The following is a 17,232-nucleotide window of genomic DNA, read 5'->3' as shown; positions in this document are numbered from 1 at the left end:
TGTACTCTGCCAATGAAAACCCCTGGGCCACACAAAGAGGGTCTCAACTAGATCACAACAGGAGGATAGGAGAAAAGACAGTGATGAGTTGACCTGAAATACCTAGTTGTGCATTTCTTTAAAACATTCTGCTCTTGTCATCAAAACTCTCTTGTTTTTTCAATTAAGCAGATGGAATCTGTCATGTTTACTTGAAATTCAGATTTTAATCAATTCAGATGGAAATCTAAACCCAAACTTGGAGCCGGAGAGCCTCCGCTTCAGACCGGTGTTTGTGTTCTAGCTTTATGGAGGGTTTTAGACTTCCACTGTTACCTCGGGTGAAATCTATCCACTTTAGAAAAACAAAACAAAACTGATCTGCAGATAACAGAAATGGACATTTCATCCAAACGAGTCAAACGAGAAACATGTTTTTGGAGGTATCCTCATTCCTGGTGATGGTATCAGTCCACGAGCTTGTTGAAATCTCTGAAGCAGAGCTCTTCGAGTAGATGGTCAGCTACCTGGATAAATATGCAGCAAAAAAAAATGGACCATTAGTTTTTTTAACTAGGTTAAGAGAGCATTAAAATGATCTCTGCCTAAGAAAGGAAGGGGAGGTGAGTAGTAATATTAATGCGATCAAGAACTACTCCTTTCTCCAGGGAAAATCTTAGCATACAGAAGGAAAAGAAGAGGGACTGGGAGAGGATGATTGAAAAAGAGAGCCTACATCACACTGTATCACAGATAAAACACATATGCTCCACATAAATCATAGGGACAGAGGAGGAGAAAGCCTCTGAAATACACAGTATGACTGAACCTATGGTAATGGAATGGTTATGAGAAACACAGGATATGCAATTACAGATCATAGACTAAATTAGCTATATGACTGCGCCCCAAAAATAATACACAGTGCAGAATGCTTTCATGTGCATGAGCAAGCGTGCACAGATTTAGCCCAAACAGTGTGTATGACCATTTCTGACTAGCCTGCTTATAGCTGAACACACATGCTGATGTCTGGTGTATTTCTCTGAGGAGAAGGGTCTATTGTGATTCCTGTGTGTCCCAGAACTCCCCAGTCCTCTGTGGTGTCTCTCTGCAGTCTGGTTGGACTGGACCAGGGCTCTGTGGTGTCTCTCTGCAGTCTGGTTGGACTGGACCAGGGCACTGGAACCTGTCAGCGTTTCCTCAGAAGGAGACTTCAGGAACAGACAGGCTTCATTTAATTAACTGTGGTTGATATTCTGAATAACATGAGCCACTCTTTCTCTTTCCTGTTTCTTTAGGGCTGACGTGAGGCACTGGCTGACCCCATCGGCCCAGCAGGTCTCAGAATGGGCATGGTGATGGGGTTGAAAGGGTGACGTGGTGGGGCTCTGTGGATGATCTGGGGTCAGGGTTTAGATTGAGGCTGAGGAGCTGTTAAGACAAGGTAGGGTTTGACATTACACCATGGGCATGCGTCAGTACCAGGAAGTCTGCGGAGCATACAGACTCCACATCAGACACACTTCCTGGCAGGCAATGGGCGGGCGGCATCCAATCAAAGACCCTGAAAGGAGCCTTCAAAACACACTATATGCAGTTGAAAGCTCATTAAGACGCACTGCAGAGATCCACCTACGTGTTTCACACACATCAACAGGCCTCTCTCTCTCTCTCTGTGTGTGTGTGTGTATGTGTGTGTGTGTGTGTGTGTGTGTGTGTGTGCGTGTGTGCGTGTGTGCGTGCGTGCGTGCGTGCGCATGTGTGTTTGCGTGTCAGGGAGTGTAAGAGAGTGTGTGCACGTGTATATGCGTGTAAATGTGTGATTGGAGACAGTTTGCAGGCCCTTGCGGTCTGCTGCGTGTGTATCTGTGTTTGTGTGCAATGTTGTAGTCCAACATCAGAGACCAGATGGTTCATTATGTAGTTATAGTTCAGTTCCAGACCTGGTGGTGGTGGTGTGACTGTGCATTCATTGTGGGAGAATGGCCTCACGTCAGGTAAAATAGGAAAACATGGCATATTGACTTCACCCACAAGGGCCACATTCGCAGCTTTTGAATCCTGTTGGTTTATCTTGCCCAGAAATGCTCAAAAGACCAGTTGACATGTTTTATGCCACAAGACATTGACTGCAGACCACCAGTATGCATTGGTATGTTATGTGATATTATGTGAATCACATCGTTTATTCAGTATCTTGTTTTTCCCTCTAATATAATGTAATATAACACTGTCATTATCACCTGACCTAAACCAGTCAAAGCAAAAAATACCAACAGTGGACAGTGTGTCATTGTAACATAAATGTAATTTCCCTTTGAGAGCCAAAGACTCAAGAAATGACCAGAGTACTATTACTCCACACAAACTATTACTCCACACAAACTATTACTCCACTACTCCACACAAACTATTACTCCACACAAACTATTACTCCACTACTCCACACAAACTATTACTCCACTACTCCACACAAACTATTACTCCACACAAACTATTACTCCACACAAACAAATGTGTTTTTCAAATATGGTAAAACGGATGGTTATCTGGAAACGGAGCAAATGAGATTTGAGAAAAGACCATTACTGCTCACGTCATGATCTAACCATGACAACACACAGTACCAAACAATAAACAACTATAACTCTGCCTCCGAACTCTACGGGGGAGAGTTTTGGACAGTGGATTATTATGACAAAGTTATGATGGCTTGTCCTCTGCAGAGAGTTGCATTACATTTGGTTGTGCTGATTCCAACCACTTACAGTTTACAGATCAGCCGAGGCAGAAAACGCCTTTTGGCACTAAATCCTATACTCAGTCACTATTTCATATTAAATAATCAACATGTCTCTGCTAAAATATAGACGTATGAATCAGGATGAACCTGTCATCAGAAACAAATTCATATCAATCCCATATCATCTCCTTTTCCCACCAAATCATGGAGCAGCAGGGAGTTCCGAGGGTAGACAGCTGGGGTCCTGACAAGAGGGGGAGAGCAAAGCCTAAACATAGTAACAGTCAGCAGGGTTCTGGCTCTCCAGTTAGTGGAGTAAGGCCAGGCCAGGCCAGGCAGGCTCTACCTACCTCCAGCAGGGCTTGTTTCTCCCTGACAGTGAAGAGAGGAGACCATGAGCAGCATAAACACTGGACTTCCTCCCTCTCCTGGTTTTCATTCACAGCAGCTTCCTCCCACCCTGTGGGTCTCTCTCTTCAGTGGTCCAGCTAGCCCCACCCCCCACCTCTTCCCCCTGTGAGACATGGCCAGAGTGTTCCACTCTGTCTTGAAGCTCCCACATTGCCTTTCGGCTTGGCAAGTGGGCCTGGCGTTTAGTCCAATCAGGGTTGACCCCACTGACCCCCTACCACCAGAGAGGGGGTTAGGGTCCAACAGAAACTAAGCTCTGTTTACAAGAGGAGGCTGGATATCCACCTAGCTGAGCTGATCTCTAAGTTAAAATATGGAGTGGCACTCCGTTTGAAGACGCAAATACTGCTGTTCACTTAGGAATGTCTTAGGATTCACTTTGTGTGTGACGTATGACCAGTATATTTTCTTGTCAATTTGTTTTGAATCAATTGCAATGCCCTCGTCATATTTTTGACATACCATCGGCACAGTCAGAGTAGTTCAGGACAGGCACATGACAAAGTAATTACCATGACCTTCAATGCAATCAAGAGCTCGGCGTCCTCCAGCAGTTGTCCTCTGCTCTCTCTGTCTGTGTGCCATACAACCATCTTAAGCATGTGTGTTTACTGCTTGTTCTACAAAGCAAACAAAGACAAGAAGAGCCTCAGCAGTGATTAGAGAAATCAAACAAATCCTCACCAGGACGTGACCTCATGGGCCTCCAGGCCGGATCAGGTTCTTTGGAAAGGGTGAGTCAGTGAGGGTTGGGGGATGGGCGTTAAGGGAGGGTGCTCCGGGACCAGAGGTGTGAACTCAGAGCCAACGGTGCGCCCCGTCTCGATTCGGTTTACCATATCCGTCATGGGAACATCGCCTCTATTTTCTTTTCATTACAGGACCAATCCCTCTGCAATCCTTCCAAACAACAGTGGAATAACAGCTTATTTGCTCTGTGTGGCCTAGGAGGAGGGTGGAGTGATTGTAGTCTGCACCGAGGTCCATCGAAGACTCTTTGTTGTTGAGCTCGGCTCTCTGCAAAGGTGGAAACAATCTTTCCTCTCAGTGTAAACTTAATCAGTGGGGAATTGGTGAACTACTACAAGATTAAATTTTTCCCACGACAATAACCTGGCCTCCTCACTCAAGCTGGTCCACTGTCTTACTAACTCTGCTATCTGATGCTGTTTGAAAGTAGAATGTTGATGATTGACACAACTAGGACATACAGTATGTTTTTTGAAAAGGGGTAAAATTAGATTAATATCTGACAGAATTATCACAGAGGAAATCCAGACTGGGACACATTGAAGGATGCTGGCAGGGGACATTTGATTTGTACCTTTGTTGTATAGCATAATGCAAAACCAAAATATGTTACTCTTTTCATTTGTGCTCTGCTTCAAAAAAAACTTGACAACAAAGAAGAACACCCAATTAAGGATGATTTAAAAAACAAATCTCCCCAGTTCAAAAACATGAGCAGATGTTGCAGTGTCTGGGACGATCTGTCGGGGCAGGTGAGGGATGTGGAATGGCAAGGCCTGGCACGCCCACGTTGTCCTCAGAACAGTCTTTGCCTAATTGGCCTTTCCACACGCAGCCTGCTTTAGATCAGAGCTGACACTGCTGCGTGCAGCGGGAGCCCAGGACAACCAGCTCTACATACATGTACAACAATCCAAGATCTGTTTAGTGTTTCCCTGAGGACTGGTTTATGATGCGTTTAACTGAACAGACAGGCTTGGCTCTGAGACCTGGCATCATGGGCAGTGGGCACGGGTCTATTGATAGAAGATGATGACAGACAGCAGAGATACAGCAACACCAGTGAGGGAGGGAGTTAAGGCTAGCTGGGTGACCCTCAAGGCGAGGATCTGCTCTATTATCTACAGGTATATCAAAGATTGACGTTCCGTATGCACCTGTGCTGCACCAAACCTTCCTTTCTGCCTCCATTCCACATACCAAGGATTTTTCTCTCTGTCACTGTGTTAAAACACAAGAGAATCCAATCTGCATAAAGAAAAACAAGCACAATGTCCATGTTTGTGATTTGTCAGTTTCATTCATACCATTCATATCAATCCTCAGAAATAGATGTTATCAGATTAACGAAGACACAACCGGGAAGTCAGTCTTAATCAATAGGATTAGTTCTTTTTAGTAAAAGCTACAAGATTCTCAGCAGTCAGGAGTCCTGCAGACAGAGATTCCTGTCATGATGTGTGAATGAGATGGAAATGAAGATGAACCTCTAATTTAAAAAATCTTGTTAACACCAAAGAGGAGCTGGAGAATGTCTCAGTTTGAAAGATAAATCCTGGACTTATTTTCTGAGGGAATCAAAGGGATAATTTGACCATTATGGTGACAGTTGAAGTCTGTGCATGACCGTACTATCCAGCTATTCCAACATAATCTTTTGAAATAGACAGACACCCTGTGTACCCCTTTCTCTGGCTTAGCTTTTAATGGAACTGTGATCAACCACAACAAGATTTTTGAGGTCCGGTGTTCATCCCTCCAAAATCCTGCTGAACGTGAGTAGTTTTGGAATTCTGGAGTGCCATGCCAACCGTGAAGCCTCCCTGCCTCTCGCCGGCACTCCATGGAGGGCAATTTTCCTCTGGCTGAGCTTACCAAAGCTGCCTCACCTGGAACCAATCTGTAATACAATCGAAGGGTCCTGACTTGAAAGCCCAGTCCTTCCCTTTGATAGTCTTCTCCTGGTAGCCTGCGTGGCGCTGGAAACAGTCCCGTTGTAATCTTCAGATACAAAAGAGACCGAGGGATGGAGACAAGTATTCACCCATCAAAGTGAATTATGCAAATAACCCAGAAACAAAGCTCAGATACTCCTTATTTTTCATGGGAGGGAAAGAGGAAATTGGGCTGGACACAATGTTCCCTAACATCCATTGTGTTTTTTGTTACTTTACCACACACTGTAACCTACAGTAACATCATGGTATGTTGTAAATGTAGTAGTGACGCAGCACTGAGTTCTCAGGTGAGCAGCATCCTCTGAACATCCACCCAGCTAACAATTATAGGGAGAGAGAACATTATTTTGTCTTTTGAAAACATGGCAACCATGTTCTGTGAATATTTGGCTCAACTTTGATGGAAAATTCTCCAAACCCTCAGAAAACTGGACATTGGAATATTCTTGCAATGTTCTGATGAAACTTGTCTACAACACTGAATATTGAATATTCTGAAAACATGGTAACCACATTCTGAGTAAGTTCTGTTTGATATTAAGGGAGTGGTCTTGAAACAGTCCTTGCACATTACTGGAACGTTCTCATGAAAACGTTAGGTAATGACCTAATGACACTCTTAAAGGAACGTTCTCTAAAGTTGTGAGAGTGTTTGCTGTTAGCTGGGCAGACATCTCCTACCTAAACCATGACTGGGCCTTATTCAACAAATTGCCTTCCTTCCCCAGTAGCTCAGCAATTTGCCCCTACAGAGCTCTGAGGACTTCCATGATAGGCGACGCTAGCAATTAAACTTTAATAGCTGTCCGTTGAGGGGTCCTGAGGGGCCTACTCCTGAGTCAACATGCCAGACCCCATTTCCTCTTCTTCACATCTTCCTCTGCAAGCAATCTCTCCCTTCTATGTGTGCTATAGGCCTCACCAAAGCTGTGCAGCTAGTGTTGTAGGGAGCATAACAGAGAGGAGGGAGAATCCCTGATTCTAAGTAGCCTGGGAAATACATTTAAGGAATGCAAAAGAGAGGTAGACATTAAAACATGTAATTTAGGGGAATGATAATTGGATCCACTTTAAGAAGAATTTATATAACTTTAATATTGGTGTCCATATACTGTAGCATGGAGAAAACTACAAAAAGTTGTAACCACTGTAGAGAAAAATGGTCCTAAATGAACCTCTGAACCTCCCGAGTGGGCTAGCGGTCTAAGGCACTGCATCTCAGCCTCACTGCAGTCTCTGGTTCAAATCCAGGCTGCATCACATCTGTCCGTGATTGGGAGTCACATAGGGCGGCGCACAATTGGCCCAGTGTCGTCCGGGTTTGGCCATCATTCTAAATAAGAATTTGTGCTTAACTGACTTGCCTAGTTAAATAAAAAATATATACAGTATGTCCTCAGATGAATGTCTTTTACTAACGAGTGGCCAATTTAATGGCTGGTTGTATAAAGGTGCTAAAAATGGGATAAAGGGCCTGTTCTGCCATGTCATGTAGGAATTCTCTTCACCAGACATTCTGGGGGGGATGTAGAAATAGTTATTTTGGAGCTGAGGCTCTTGAAAAAAAGGTTACTTGCCCCTGCATGTGATTTTAATTGAGTGATTATTTGTAATTGAATCAGCAGCAGAAGGGCATGGATGTAAGGCATCAAATGAAAAGGCCGACTGCTCAGTGGCCTCTTTGTATCCCGACCCGGCCGCAGTCCTTACCTTTGATAGTCCCCTCAGTCACAAGTCCTGATCGGCACGTGGCCAGCAGCCCTTCTAGACCGGGGTACTGCCAGCCCTCGCACCACACACCCCCTGTCCAATCGTCTAATCAACTTAGCCCCTCTCTTGCTTTCATTTTTAGGATTCTCCTCTCACATGTCCAACGTTTTCACATTTTGGTGTGTTTCCATAATCATATTTCATACCCCAGAGGCCCTGAGAGGAATTCCGGACCAATATTAGATTATATTATCTTCCCTCCAAACGTTTATCTTCATCCAAACTTGTCGGTTTAGTAATTCACATTGAATTGTGTGTAAAGTTGAACCTTTTGGGCAGATATCTCACTAATCAGATATGTGCTTTATGGTCTAACACCCAAGAGTATTGTGACTGATGACTGTCCACATTGTAAACCATAGCACACAGTAGCAAATCTACCAAATAAACGTGCACCATTTTCAAGGCAACAGTAGTCGATGGACCAGGACTACAACATGGCTGCCGTGTTCTCATTACGAGAGGCCGTGCCATAACAAGCCTGGTGTTAGACTTTGCCAACATCATACAATATCCAGAGAAAGGTCCTCTATAATGGCCATCATTATAGGAATATAATTGCTGTGTTATGCTCTAGTATGCTGCAAGCCACTATATTAGGAAATCATTAAATCTTATGGAAAAAACATGTGTTTCTAAACAACCATAGCTCATTAGCTATGAACAAAGACTGTGAGTGGAGCACAGCAAAGCTTGTCCTGGGGAGTTTGCTATTTCTGATTGGTTGTTAAGTTTTATTTCAAATCACTGCTACTGATTCCCCATGCGGGCAGCGGGCAGGGCGTATTGTACAGCTTTATTATTACAGCCGCAGCAGCTGGCACCAAGGTGGAACCCAGAACTCAGCCTTGGATACCACATGCTGGCGCTACTTATTACCCCTTTCACTACCTATTGTCAAGGTACACTACCTGAAACCTACTGTACCACTGGAAAGACATTCTGATGACAGACTGGTTTTATCGCTTGACGCACCTGAACAGCTACTGCTGAATCACACTCTCAACATTTGAGTTGGCCCCCGAGACACTAAAGTGAACATATACAGCCATACTAAATCAATACTTATTATCACGGCTTCTCATAAAACAAATCATAAAGATATCTGTTAACACTTCCGTTTAAGGGGTCCTTGTTACAGTGTAATTACACTGTAACAAGTATTGTAGTTAATGGTAACAACTCACAGTTACAGTGTAATAACAACCTGCAACTGGTAGTAATTGCGGTCTGTAATTACAGCATGGTAACAACAAATGCTTGTTACAAATGGGCAGATTTCCACTAAATTCACCAACTTCTTCTCAGTTTCATCCGATTCATTAACAACTGTGACAAAGGTTGGGAACCCTTGTGGATGCGCTTGGTGTCTGAGAGATTATAGCCTATACTCAATAGGATCTAATTACTTACCCATGCACTGTTCAAAATATACTGAACAAAAATATAAACACAACATGTAAAGTGTTGGTCCTATGTTTCATGAGCTGAAATAAAAAATCTCAGAAATGTTCCATACACACAAAAGCTCATTTCTCTGAAATGTTGTGCATACATTTGTTTAAATCCCTGTTAGTGATCATTTATTCTTTTGCCAAGATAATCCATCCACCTGACAGGTGTGGTAAATCAAGAAGCTGATTAAACAGCATGATTATTACACAGGTGCACCTTGTGCTGGGGGGCAATAAAAGGCAACTGTAAAATGTGCAGTTTTGTCACACAACACAATGCCACATATGTCTCAAGTTTTGAGGGAACGTAAAATTGGCATGCTGATTACAGGAATGTCCACCAGAGCTATTGCCAGATACTTTTATGTTCATTTCTCTACCGTAAGATGCCTCCATTGTCATTGTAGAGAATTTGGAAGTACATCCTCTCTACCCTCACAACCGCAGACCACATGTAACCACGCCAGCCCAGGACCTCCACATCCAGCTTCTTCACCTGCGGGATCATCTGAGACCAGCCACCCGGACAGCTGATGAAACTGTGGGTTTGTACAACCGAATAATTTCTGCACAAACTGTCAGAAACCATTTCAGGGAAGCTCCTCTATGCGCTCGATGTCCTCACCAGGGTCTTGACCTGACTTCAGTTAGGCGTCGTAACCAAATTCAGTGGGCAAATGCTCACCTTCGCTGGAGAAGAATCCTGGATGAATCCCGGTTTCAAATGTACCGGGCAGATGGCAGACAGCGAACAGAGTGCTCTATGGTGGCAGTGGGGTTATGGTATGGGCAGGCATAAGCTACGGACAACAAACACCATTGCATTTTATCAAAGGCAATTTGAATGCACAGAGATACCGTGACGAGATCCTGAGGCCCGTTGTCGTGCCATTCATCCTCTGCCTTCACCTCATGTTTCAGCACGAAAAAGCACAGCCCCATGTTGCAAGGACCTGATCACAATTCCTGGAAGCTGAAAATGTCTCAGTTCTTCCATGGCCTGCATACTCAGTAGACATGTCACCCATTGAGCATGTTTGGGATGCTCTGGTTCAACGTGTACGACAGCATATTCCAGTACCCGCCAATATCCAGTAAAAGAGGAGTGGGACAACATTCCACAGGCCACAATCAACAGCCTGATCAACACTATGCGAAGGAGATGTGTCGCGCTGCATGAGGTAAATGGTGGTCACACCAGATACTGACTGGTTTTCTGATCCACACCTCTACCTTTTTTTAAACGTATCTGTGACCAACAGATGCATATCTGTATTCCCAGTCGTGTGAAATCCACAGATTAGGACCTAATTCATTTCTTTCAATTGACTGATTTCTTTATATGAACTGTAACTCAGTAAAGTCTTTGAAATAGTTATATAATTGTATATTTTTGTTTAGTGTATATCTCCAGTCAATGTTGTTGCTAGCACTTGCCCCCAAAATAATGCATACCACATAGGTTAAATTGGTTGCGCTTACGAAAACAGAGTGTCATCCCAGATGAGGAATAAGACACAATTTCAAAGTCTAAGTACAATGTAATTACTAGTTGTCACACATGATTTAGCTAGTTAAAATGAAGTGTATCTTGAGGGGTACTTACTTGTAATTATACTGTACCTACAAAGTACATGGCCCATTCTGACAATCTTATCATCAGCTTCTGATAGTGCCATCCAAATGAAAAATAAACACACTAGTGTGTCAAGGAGTACATGTAATATCTGCATAAGTACAATGTAACTAGGTGTTACACAGGATATAGGTATTCCTATATAATTACTTTGGCCTGCTACTCATTACCAAGTGAAAATATCTACAAACAATAGATTAACTTCTACTTTAGTCAACTTTATTGTCACATGTAAAAAGAACTTGCATTTCTTACAAAATAATTAGGATTTTTATTGTTAGATTAATAATTTGACTCATTAGATTAAACAAGACATAACATAAAAATAACTATTATAGTTGTGACTCAAATCTGTAGTCTATAGAGTGGTGAGTAGCCTAGATAGGTCATTTAGAAAAATAAAATGGTATTTTTCACCCCTTTTTAACATTACAAGTAGCAATCTGTCTCTGTCTTCATCTATTTGTTTATTGTAAGCATTTCCCATCCTGAGACCTTTCCCATCCTGAGACCTTTCCCATCCTGAGACCTTTCCTAGTCTGAGACATTTCCCATCCTGAGACCTTTCCCATCCTGAGACATTTCCCAGTCTGAGACCTTTCCCATCCTGAGACCTTTCCCATCCTGAGACCTTTCCCATCCTAAGACCTTCCCATCCTGAGACCTTTCCCATCCTGAGACCTTTCCCATCCTGAGACCTTTCCCATCCTGAGACCTTTCCCATCCTCTTTCCCATCCTGAGACCTTCCCATCCTGAGACCTTTCCCATCCTGAGACCTTTCCCATCCTGAGACCTTTCCCATCCTAAGACCTTTCCCATCCTGAGACCTTTCCCATCCTGAGACCTTTCCCAGTCTGAGACCTTTCCCATCCTGAGACCTTTCCCATCCTGAGACCTTCCCATCCTGAGACCTTTCCCAGTCTGAGACCTTTCCCAGTCTGAGACCTTTCCCATCCTGAGACCTTTCCCATCCTGAGACCCAGTCTGAGACCTTGTGGAAATATGTGGTAGAGAAGAAGAATGTATGACAATTTAGCATTAGACACTACGTTAGTCTATACTAGTTATTATCATCATGCTTTCTATAGTTTAGTCTAGGCCTACCTAGCTGTAAAAGTGCATGCTAACGCCAAAGATATTTATATTACGAACTAAATTAGCATATTTTCGTTAGGGAATGCCTACTCTGGGAGGTGTGCGTGGGCAATAACTAAATTTGTCCTTGCACTCCTTCTAAACAAAACCTCTTCTTTTTTACTTTGGCAAAGGGTAAGTCTACAAAACTAAGTCCACTGAGTCTGTTTGTAACATGTTCTAGTTTTGGGAACAGAAAACTGTACTGACATCAAATGTTTAATTGATGAGAAAATCAGCATTGTCACATGTGTATTGTCATAAATTGGGAACACATTATGCCTTAACAGTGAAACCCTTGCAAGATTACATGATGAATAAGAGTTTGTCTTATGACCATTTAAGTGCATTTATAAACCATTATTCAACCAAGCTTACATTTTGGCAAGCAGAAATGACTATTTCACAATATTTACCACAACTGTTTGTGTCTAAAATATTTATATTGGTGCTTAAAACAATCGAACCATTGTCAAATACAACGTTAAATGACTAAACATTTTAATATATATTTTTACGTGAACCTTTAGTGAACCCATTTGTGCCATTGCACTCATAAGCTTCCATTAATTTGAAATGAAAACTTGACCTGGGGCTGGATATCAGACTCCAGAGCTCTTTATTGCAGAGTTGTGTCAATGAGGTGATCGGTTCTAAGTTGGCTAACACATATAATGTGGTTTGTGCAGTGTGTTGGGATGCTATTGGCAGTGATGTAAACTAAAGTACCCGTACTAAAGATGCACTCCAGGATCTTAAGCACAATATATTCATAACAAATAGTACAAATTGGATTCCTAACATATCATATACTATAAATTGCACAACAAAAAAATCAATGTTTTTTTTGCAGGACGTAACATATCATACAAAATGGATGATGTAGCACACAATTTTATGGCGTAAGTACACAAAAAATGGGGACCACTTTTGGCTCTCTTTCAAAACTACTGGCTAAAATTATACAAAAGTTTGAGTGTGCATCTTCAAGTAAAACCATTTTAATGTACTGTATCTGTACTTTACTATTTATATTTTTTGACCATTTTTACTTCAACTCCACTACAGTTCTAAAGAAAATCATGTACTTTTTACTCCCTACATTTCCCTGATACCCAAAAGTACTCATTATATTTTGAATGCTTAGCAAGACAGGAAAATTATCCCAATTCACACACTTATGAAGTGAACCCCCTGGTCGCCCCTACTGCCTCTGATCTGGCAGACACACTAAACACAAATGTTTTGTTTGTAAATTATGTCTGAGTTTAGGAGTGTGCCCCTGCTATTCATAAATAAATAAATAAAAGAAAATTGTGCCGTCTGGTTTGGTTAATATAAGGAATCTGAAATTATTTATACTTTTACTTTGATACTTAAGTATATTTAAAACCAAATAATTTTACTCAAGGAATATTTTACTGGGTGACTTTCACTTTTTATTCAAGTATCTTTACTTTTATGCAAGTAATACAATTTGGTAATTTTTCCACCACTGGCTATTGGTACACTATAATTACAAGTAAGTACCCCTCAAGAAACACAGGATTTGGCTAGTTAAAATGAAGTGTAACACCTAGTAATTACCTTGTACTTATGCAGATATTACATGTACTCTGGTTTACTAGTGTATTTATTCTCCCATTTGATGGCCAGGTTGTCAGAATGGGTGATGTACTGTAATGTACTGTATAAGTTGGTGAACTTAGTGGAAACCTGCCCATTTGTAACAAGCATGGTACCAAACATTCATTGTTATACTTCTGTAATTACAGACCACAATTACTACCAGGTACATCTTGTTATTACATTGTAACTATGAGTTATCACAGTTAACTACAATACTTGTTACATATAACTACACTGTAACAAGGAAACCTTAAAAGGAAATGTTACCAGATATCCTGTAATATCATAAATTCCAGTGAATTGGGTTTGTATATTCACAGAGTAGAGATGGGAAGACTCACCCATATGGATGTAACGTTGTCACATGTGATGTTTGCCTCATTTCCCAACCATGCCTTCCCCTGCTGGGCTGTAGCTGTGGAATGGGGCTCTGCCTGCTTGGGCCTCTGTCTGTGGCCTCCATTGTTGCTAGCTGAGCTATAGCTGTCCTCAGGCACAGCTAGCAGACCACTAAACTCAGCTTCCTCTCCCCTCCAGGCCCGGCCTTCCGCTCCGTCCACTTCCTTTCACTCAGCGGATGTCATAATAAACTAAGACAAATTGATTATTCTTGCCTTTATTTGTAGCATGGCTTTATGCTAATCAAATTAATTGGTTTACATTGTTCTTGTGCAGTTTATTCATGTTGGTTATATTTTAGAGTTCAGAGGAGAGGATGAGGGGAGAGACCATAAGGGTCAGAGGTTAGCCAAGTCTGTTCAGATTCACTTGAGATTGGGAGTTTTATTGTAGGATGTGGTGCTTGTCTGAAACCCCTCTGGAACCATTCCATTTATTTTAGTACCATTGTATTATGTTAGGGGATTTCCACCAAATCTGGAAGAGGACAAATCTAGTTTCAGTGTTGTATGGTCCTTAAGAACTATAACACTGCTATCTGTTGTTTGCAGGCTCTCCTGTAATGTCCAGCCAGACTGAGGAATAGAGAGAGAACACTGACTTTGGATCCTGTGTCTGTGCATTGGGAGACAGGATGAGGGACTCAGGGCTCTGGTCCATACCACGAAGATCAGCATGACCCATGTGACCCAAGTGTCCGTAAACAGCACACACAGCTCTATCTGAAATCATTTGGACCTTCCAAACAGGACTTTGTTGCCAACCTGGCTGACCCCCACAACCTGTAAATCTAAGGTTTGGACCACATGGGCTACACTTTAAACTTCTACACCTCTACAATTACAGTACAAATGTGCCCTTTATGCACTAAGTACTCGCTAATAATACTGCTTATGTGTGCCCTATCAGTGACATCCCAAGTCAGGTCTTCTCCAGATGAGAGGGGTCAAACTGAATGCTGACCCAAGTGTGTCACAGAGAAAACCATTCAATCTGTCAGGCCGTAATCTGCCAAGCTTTAACCTTCCTCAATGTAATCAGTGGCTACATACCAAGGCACTCACATTCACTTGGAAGATCTTTGTGCGTCCTTATGTTAGATAATGTGATCAAACATTATTAGTACATTTTATAAAAAATCATGGTAGTTAGATTGCTCATTCGCCCAGCCCGTGACACAAGCGCACACACTCACATATACAAAATAAGATCAGATTACTATTGTTGAAGTTAAATTGCATTTACATTGAATTGGGTAGTGGACAAGTGAAGCAAGCAGTGAAATAAATGTTTGGACGTATGTATGGGTTTATGGAGGGAAAGATGGAGAAGACACCAAGCCCCCCCACTTCTTGTGTTCCTCAATTCCCCAACCCTGGGAATGAATGAACTGTGAATAAAGGACATCTTCATCCATGCAAGTGTCCTCGCAAATTAAATGAAGAACATGACTCTGATTAGGTGGCTGTTTGAAAGGGCTCCTTTCTAGTCTCTGTCAGGACATTCCTAGGTATTAGGCCGATGAGTGGCCCTCTGTTTCCTCCTTATGGTGACCTCTGCTCAAGCAGTTATTTTTTCGCAATACCTGACAGCTCTGTTGGGCAGAGAGGATGCCAGCTCCTCCGGCTCCACAACACAACACGCCACCCGGCCCTGTTATCAGATAAACAAATACTGCCTTAGAGAGGCTGCAACTCAAACATGTCTGATCCAACATTGTACTTAGACCAACAAAGATTTTTGGCATTTCCTGTTCATCAAACTGCATCAGACCTCTTTGTCTTTATCTTATCACTGTAGTAATGACCTAGTAATGTCCTCAAATTCAGTGTCACAGAGAGATAATCAATTTATTGGAGAAGCAAATGTGAAGAGATTATTTTAATGCTTGTGGGAAATCCTTGTTTCTATGAAAGATCAGGAAAATCTTAGTTTAAACTACAAATGTGCCTTACTGAGGCAGAGACTGTTAGTGTGGTATTCTTATGGCAGCCATCTCCTCTGTTAAGCCTAATAAGATCTGACATTGTTCTAACAGCCAAAGGACCACAGACTGTAACTACTTTAGAAGATGGGCTACCGGCCTTTAGAGATGGACTTTCTACCCACAAACCTCCTGGCCCACTGTCTGCCTCTCCTGAGCTTTGTGAACACAGTGCAATATCACCCCCTAGCCCTCTAAGAAATACCTGTGAGTGCAGTGGCAATGTCTATACGTGTCTATGGATTTCTTCCATCAACGGAGACATGAATGGCTGTCATGTTCGTCATACGAATGAGACCAAGGTGCAGCGTGGTATGCGTACATTCTTCTTTATTATAAGAATGAACACTGAACAAACGAACAAAATAACAAAACGAACCGTGAAGCTAATATGAGTAGTGCAGACAGGCAACTAAACATAGAACAAGAACCCACAAACACAAAAGGGAAAATGGCTACCTCAATATGATCCCCAATCAGAGACAACAATGAACAGCTGCCTCTGATTGGGAACCATATCAGGCCACCATAGATCTACAAATACCTAGACCTACTAAACCCCTAGACATACAAAAACCCTAGACAATACAAAACTAGCATACCCACCCTCGTCACACCCTGACCTAACCAAAATATAAAGAAAACAGAGATATTAAAGGTCAGAGCGTGACAATGGCCTTTGGCTACAGTCCAGCCAGCCATCAAAATGAACATCATAGTGGGGTTTCACGGAGAAAACACAAACACTTCATTAAGAAGTGAATGATATCTATGAAATATGCAGCTTTTTGTGTTGCAGACAGACGCTGCCTTGACTGCAGTTTGTCTCTGTGCCACTTTCACTGAGTGTCCTCTGTCGATGGAAGACAGTCTCAGATAAATTGATTCTTGATTTCTCTACTGCCTGTCCACTGAAATCAAGCACTCTGTACATTCATGTAGTTTTACTGTAAAGTATGTGATGTGGTGTCATGCTTGTTAAACCCAAGTAAGCAGTGGTGCTCTGTATTGTAGAAAAAAAAGCTCCTGTCTAGGTCAGAATCCCCATCTCAAACCCTTTGATAAACAGTGAACCCCCTCTGTGGCATCACACAAGAGTGTTTTATGTGGAAACCCATGTAAAATGAGATCGCCATAGAGAGTCTTTACAGCTGCTTCTCTTTTTCCAAATAAATGATAGAGTTCTTCTGCCCGTGGTCATTATCCATTATGGAAATGACTGACACAACCAGGACAACCTAAGCGGCACACAATGTATCACCATAGAAATAGGACATGGATGACTTTCCTGAAGAATATCAAACCCATATTGACAATGAGACTGAGTTAATACACTGACAAATAGAGAATACAAATATTGGAGGCATATTTTCTTCCATTT

The 17,232-nt window shown here is 42.1% G+C and overlaps 1 long non-coding RNA gene across 1 annotated transcript; it reads right to left on the bottom strand.

Annotated features, from left to right (window-relative positions):
* Positions 1 to 186: 186 nt before the first annotated feature.
* Positions 187 to 14,012, bottom strand: LOC115111132 (uncharacterized). Its single transcript, XR_003860780.1, has 2 exons — positions 13,810 to 14,012; positions 187 to 506 (listed from the first exon to the last, which is right to left on the bottom strand). It is a non-coding gene; the product is annotated as an uncharacterized LOC115111132 (long non-coding RNA).
* Positions 14,013 to 17,232: the final 3,220 nt, after the last annotated feature.

Source organism: Oncorhynchus nerka, linkage group LG27, assembly GCF_034236695.1.
Source record: "Oncorhynchus nerka isolate Pitt River linkage group LG27, Oner_Uvic_2.0, whole genome shotgun sequence".
Taxonomy (NCBI): Eukaryota; Metazoa; Chordata; class Actinopteri; order Salmoniformes; family Salmonidae; genus Oncorhynchus; species Oncorhynchus nerka.
Note: the sequence above shows the minus strand (reverse complement) of the source record. Positions and strands in the feature narration are given on the sequence as shown.